Here is a 6,827-nt window from a genome sequence, read left to right on the forward strand (position 1 = left end):
GTCTATGTCTCCCCACTCCTCAAGAACCTCCAATTCTGCTCCTCTAGCGCCAGCTTACTCACTGTGCCCCGATCTCATCTATATCACCGCTGACCCCTTTCCCACATCTTTCCCTAGCCTGGAACTCCCTTCCCATCCATATATGTCAGACCACCACTCTCTCCACCTTCAAAGCATTATTAAGGTCACATAGCCAAGAGGTCTTCCTAGATTAAGCCCTCTTTTCCCTGGCTCGGTCTCCCTTCTGTTTCATCTACGCACATAGATCCGGAACCTTAGAACATTTGATATTTGCCCCGTGACAGGTTAGGCCTTGTCCAGGCTAACAATCTTAGCTCACTAATACTGGGGGGCTGGTAGTGAGTGATGGGAAGAAGTTGTTATCTGAAGGACAACTACACTCCCCCACTTCAAAGCCTTCCTTAAAGGTACATCTCCTCCAAGAGGCCTTCCCTGATTAAGCCCCCCTTACCTCTTTTCCAACTCCCTTCATCACTGCCCTGACTTGCTCTTTTATTCATCCCCCCTCCCAGCCCCAGAGCACTTATGTACATATCTGTAGTTTATATAAATGTCTGTCTCCCCCTCTAGACTATAAACTATAAGCAGGGAATGTGTCCATTCATTATTATATTGTATGCTCCCAAACACTTAGTGCAATGCTTTGCATACAGTAAGTGCTCAATAAATATGATTGAATAAATGAATGAATGAATGAAAAAAATGTCTAAACCAGCAGACCCCATACCTCCCAGCACTACTGATCCTGGAGGACAGGTGAGCAATAAGGCGAAACAATTAGACCAAATGAGTAAATTCTGATAAGTCCTGTCATATGATTATTTCCCCCCTCAAATATGGCCAGTGGAAGGGAAGAGGATTGGGAAGTAGCAAGGTATATCTGGGGAGGAGTCTACACAAACTCTTGGTAAAAGGTCAGAACTCTGTCACACCAATGTGGCGAGTCACCTCTTCCCAGAGCTGGGGATCCCCACTCCCTCAGACCCTATGTGGTGCCGAGTGATCAGTTGGATCCCTGCTACAATAACTACAAGTCCCAGAAGGCCATGAGGGTTGAAATCCCTTCCATTCCCCACCCCTCCTCACCTGTGTGATATTTGGCCCTGAAGAAGGAATAGTTTCCTGGAATAGCATCATGGGAAGTATTTAATCTCTCTCCCCATATGTTGACACGTTCCCTTTTGAGTTCTTTCTTCACCTTCTAACCCTTATCCTGCCTCCCAGCTTGGCAAAACTAATGTTCACCATTCTCTACCCATGCCCTCTTCACGTACAGCAGTGGAATGGTGAGGCTGGAACCGTGGCTCTTCATCACATCCTAGGGGTAGGCCAGGACCAGAGTTATCTGAAGGGCGCCTTTCCATCTGTAGCATCATCTTTGAAAATGAAAGACAGCTCTATGCACATCCACTGGTGTGCACTGGTCATACCTTAGGCATGCTTTTGTGTGTGATGTCTCCGCTTGCATGTTTTGGACAGGACAGTGTACTAGTGTGCATCATGGCCGAATGGGTAGAACACTGGACTGAGAGTCAGAAGGACCTGGGTTCTAATCCTGGCTCTGGCACTTGTCTGCTGTGTGACCTTGGGCAAGTCGCAACTTCCTTGGGCCTCAATTACCTCAACTGTAAAATGGGGATTAAGACTGTGAGTCCCATGTGGGACACGGACTGTGTCCAACCTGATTAGCTTGTATCTACCCCAGTGCTTAGTACAGTGCTTGGCACATACTAAGTGCTTAACAAGTGCAATTAAAAAAAGGCTCTGTTAAAGGACATTTCCTTTGGCCTCAGCATATAGTGTCTCGGGGACTCCATCAGCCAGTTTGGGTGTCTGTGAATCATGAGTTAAGGAGGATTTATGCTCTACTGTGTAATGATTCAGAAGGAAATGTTCCAGCTGACCAGCTTGGTGATATTTTTGGAGAAATCTCTAAATGATTATTAAAATGGAGGATAGAGGCATGGGTTCAGGAGTTCACAAGCCTGGAAATACAATGTTCCAGTCATTCCCATTTCATTTTCTTATTGTGGGAACAGAGGGATCTCTGTCCTTCAGAAATGACCCCTCTCCCAGTAAGCCCATACCCTTTCTACTTCCCGGTGTTATGGTTTCCTGCCATAGGGCCCTTTCCAACAGAGACCCAGTCTGGCTCTGCTTTTCTCCGTGGCCCAGGGATCGAAGCTGAGCTTTCAGTTCAGGGACATCACCTGCCACAGTGGACTCAATAAATCAACCATATTTTTTGAGCACTTAGTCTGTGCAGAACACAGTACTAAGCTCATGGGAGAGTACACTATAAGAATCTATCAGACAAATTCCCTGCCCACAGTGAGCATTTAGCTCTTGCAACTGTTGGCGGGCCACTGACCAGAGTGGGTCAGACTCATTCATTCATTCATTCAGTAATATTTATTGAGCACTTACTGTGTGCAAAGCATTGTATTAAGCACTTGGGAGAGTACAATATAACAATAAACAGACATATTCCCTGTCCACACCTAGCTTATAGTCTAGAGAAGAGCTCCTCCTCTAGCCTCAGGCCAGCTTTCTACTTGAGTATTCATATCACCTCAGGCAATCATTATTTATTGTGTACCTGCCAGGTTCAGGCCCCTCTCAGGGTTGCACCTGGAGAGTTTCCAGTACTCTACTAGTCTCTACTATGGGAGGGAAAGTCAAGCAGAGGCATGCCCATTCCATTCCTAGTTTGACCAGTAGCTAGCGAGTGGAAGGCAATCTGCTACAAGTCAAAACTCACCTGTCTTGGGCAGCAGCAGTGTGGGAGAGAGTCAAGGGCAGAGATTCAAGTTTACTGCGCGGAAGGAGGCAATGGTAAACCACTTCTGTATTTTTACCAAGAAAGCTCTATGGATCCACTGCCAGAATGATTGCCGATGGAAGTGGGCATTCTGGGAGAGATGAGTTCATGGCATCACTATGGGTCGGAAAGTACTTGACAGCATAAGACAAGACAAAACCAGGCTCAGGGCATTGAACCAAGCGCTTGAGATAGCAGTCCCCGATGCAACAGGCACATTCCGAAGGCGTGTCTGACTCGGACCAGAATTCTGGTTTGTTCGTTGCTCCCTGGACCAAGTCCAGGGTTGGAAATGGAGTCTTGTCTGTGCAGCTGGAAGCTCCTTGGGGGTTGGGGTCATATCTACCAACAGTACTGTACTCTCCAAAACACTTAGTGCTCTGCCCAAAGTAAATGCTCAGTAAAAACCACAGATTGATCAACTGAGTCTGCTCCCCTCTTCTTTTTCTGAGCTGGCTGGGTAGTTGAGGATGACGGTATGGGATTTGGGGAAGGCAGACCCCAGATCCAGAGGTGGGGATGACTGAGGGGACCCCTTCAAGAGGCCTTTCCAGACTAAGCCCCACTTTTCCTCATCTCCCGCTCCCTTCTGCATTGCCCTGACTTGCTCCTTTTACTCTTCCCTCCTCTCCCCACCCTGCAGCACTTATGTATATATCTGTAATTTTATTTATTTATATTGATGTCTGTTTATTTGTATTGATGTCTCTCTCCCCCACCCAGACTCCTCTAGACTGTGAGCTCATTGTGGGCAGGGATTGTTACTGTTTGTTGCTGAATTGTACCTTCTCAGCACTTAGTACAGTGCTCTGCACACACTAAGTGCCTAATAAATATGATTGAATGAATGAATGAAGTTGCAGAGCTGGGATTAGAAGTCAGGTCCCCTGACTCCCAGTCCGGGGCTTTCTCTACTGGGCCATGATAAGTCCAAATAGTGGGCAGGAGATGAGGAAATGAAAATATTTTATGAGAAATATTTAGTTCCAGAGTTCAGTGTAGGCTAACAGAGAAGCAGCGTGGTCTAGTGGATAGAACATTCATTCATTCAATAGTATTTATTGAGCGCTTACTATGTGCAGAGCACTGTACTAAGCGCTTGGGATGAACAAGTCGGCAACAGATAGACAGTCCCTGCCGTTTGACGGGCTTACAGTCTAAGAACATGGGCCTGGGAGTCAGAAGAACCTGGTTCTAGTCTTGACTCTGCCACTTCTCTGTTCTGGGACCTTAGGCAAGTCACCTCACTTCTCTGTGCCTCAAGTTACCTCACCTGTAAAATGGGGATTATGATTGTGAGACACGTGGGATGGGAACTGTGTCCAACCTGATTAGCTTGTATCTCACAGCTTTGTACAGTGCCTGGCACATAGTAAGTGCTTAACAAATGCCATAAAAAAAGTTCAAGGCAATGGGGCAGCAAGTGAATTTGGAAAACTGCGAAAGTGTAACCAACTGCTCCACATCCACGAGGGTCCCAGACAAAGTAATTCAGAAGCTTGGGCTGGAAGTTAGGGCCCTTGGATTGCTCAGTTGGTGAGATGGCATGGCATACGTGCCAAAGGGCAAGTCCTCCAGGCCGCTTCAGCATGTGGACAATCACCAGTTGAGAAGGTGGCGGTGCTCAGCATTTCTGAGTCTGGTGAAGAGGTATAATAATAATAATAATGTTGGTATTTGTTAAGCGCTTACTATGTGCCGAGCACTGTTCTAAGCGCTGGGGTAGATGCAGGGCAATCAGGTTGTCCCACTTGGGGCTTACAGTGTTAATCCCCATTTTACAGATGAGGGAACTGATCCTAAGCCTCTTTCCACTGTGCCATGCTGCTTCTCTAAGAATAAGAACCTGGACTGAGGTGAAGGTCCTTTGTAGCCTCTATGGAGAGGACATTGGCTGGATTGGGCCTGGCCTGGCACCCCAGTGGAACAGGGGCGACGTCTACATCGGGGCTCACCCGATTTAGGGCGGGGAACTCAGGAGGTCGGGAACTGGTGGAGCAGTCTCTACACTGTAAGCTCATCATAGGTAGGGAATGTGTTTATTGTTGTATTGTCCCAAGCACTTAGTACAGTACTCTGCACATAGTAAGTGCTCAATAAATACAAGTGAATGAGTTGAATGAGTAATGAACTATTAGAATCATCTTAATGATAATGATCCTGGTATTTGTTAATCGCTTACTATGTGTCAATTGCTGTTCTAAGCTCTAGGTTACATACAAGTTAATCAGGTTGGACACAGTCCCTTTCCCACATGCAGCTCTCAGTCTTAATCCCCATTTTCCAGATGAGGTAACTGAGGCAAAGAGAAGTTAAGTGACTTGCCAAGGTCACACAGCAGACAAGTGGCAGAGCCGAGATTAGAACCCAAGTCCTTCTGACTCCCAGGCCCATGCTCTATCCACTAGGTCATATGTTCTTGCCCCAAGGAGTGCAAAGGAATGGATATAGGTGCCTGTGTCTCTATCTGACTAGATGCTAGCTATGAAGAGCTCAGTGGAGACGCTTATCTGATCATTTACTTAGACTAATATTATTAACCAATCAGCTTCTTGTCCCTTGTACCACTTGGGCTCCCTTGTTCATTCTTGACTTGGAATCTATGACGAACCCGTTCCTTACTCTTCTCCCTTCTAGGTTGGTTGGTGAAATATTCTCCCAAGCACTTAGTATAGTGCTCTGCACATAGTAAGTGGTTAATAAATACCACTGACAGTGAGGAGCCCATTCGGTTCCATTTCTCAAAGCCATCCATCTAAAGCCATGAAAATACAAAAGTGACTGCTGACCTGGAAAAAGCCCAGGAGGAAATGAATTAGGTGGTGCTGGTCACGAAAAGAATCTCCGATGGCCACTACAGGAAGAAGTGTCAGGTGTACCGGCTCAGACCACCGGATGCTGAGATTGAAAACCAAATTAAAAGAGCTCAGAAACCAGTGGGGAAAGCACCAATCCCCCCAAAATAAAGGAACTTCGAAGATGCCGGTTGGAGGAATCGACAGTGATTAAGATGTTTTCCTTACAAAAATAGCCTCTGCAAGCAAACAGAGCAAAGAGGAAGACAGCACGAAGAAACAAAGGCTCTAAGAGGAGACGCTGTAAATGAAAGAAAAAAGGGCACCTGTGAAAGCTGAAGGAAGAAATGATGAATACGGAATGCTTTGCAAAGACTTTTGGAAGCTGATCAAAAAACTGTGAAGAGCGCAGAAAGCTGTTGAGGTCAGCAGCAGAAATAGCGATTTTGGAGAGGGCTGAAAAAAATATGAGGCTGGAAAAGAAATGTCAAATATGCTGAAAGAGACAAATGGAAAGAGGACAACAAAGAGAATGAATATGACTGGAATGGATAAAGCAATTCTACAGTTGTTCCTCTAAACACCCAATAATTCCCATTTACCCTGAGAGCAAAACTTGGAGTAGTTTGGAAATGAATGACTTCACAATGGGAAATTCAGGAAATATCCAGCTAACCTATGGTACAAATATTTCCAAGTAGGATGTCTACCTCTGTTAAGGAGCTGACCCAAAGATTCAACTCTTTGGGAGCCAGTGGATCTTTACTGCAGGATAAAGATGGAAAGGAGAAAGGAAGTAATCTCGGCAGATCCTCTAATCTGTCATCATCATCATCAATTATTGTTACTATTAATGCCTTTGTTAAGCACTGTTTTAAGCTCTTCCACTGTAGCCTAGTGGAAAGAGCATAGGGCTGGGAGACAGTGGACCTGGGTTCTAATCTCAGTTCTGCAACTTTCTGCTGGATCACCTTGGGCAAGTCACTTAACTTCTCCGTGCCTCCGTTACCTCATCTTTAAAATGGGGATTAAAAAGAGCCCCACGTGGGACAGGGATTCTGTCCAGCCTGACTGTCTTCTATCTACCATAGTGCTTAGTACATACAGTGCCTGGCACATAGTAAGCACTTAACAAATGCCATTAAAAAAAGCCCTGGAGTAGATACACGGAGCTCACAGTCTAATAGCAA

The 6,827-nt window shown here is 45.8% G+C and overlaps 1 non-coding gene across 1 annotated transcript; it reads left to right on the forward strand.

Annotated features, from left to right (window-relative positions):
* The first annotated feature begins 2,634 nt into the window (after positions 1-2,634).
* LOC114816453 lies at positions 2,635-2,772 on the forward strand. The gene has a single exon (XR_003764235.1). It is a non-coding gene; the product is annotated as a small nucleolar RNA SNORA7 (small nucleolar RNA).
* The last annotated feature ends 4,055 nt before the right edge of the window (positions 2,773-6,827 follow it).

Source organism: Ornithorhynchus anatinus, chromosome 1 (genome assembly GCF_004115215.2).
Source record: "Ornithorhynchus anatinus isolate Pmale09 chromosome 1, mOrnAna1.pri.v4, whole genome shotgun sequence".
NCBI lineage: Eukaryota > Metazoa > Chordata > Mammalia > Monotremata > Ornithorhynchidae > Ornithorhynchus > Ornithorhynchus anatinus.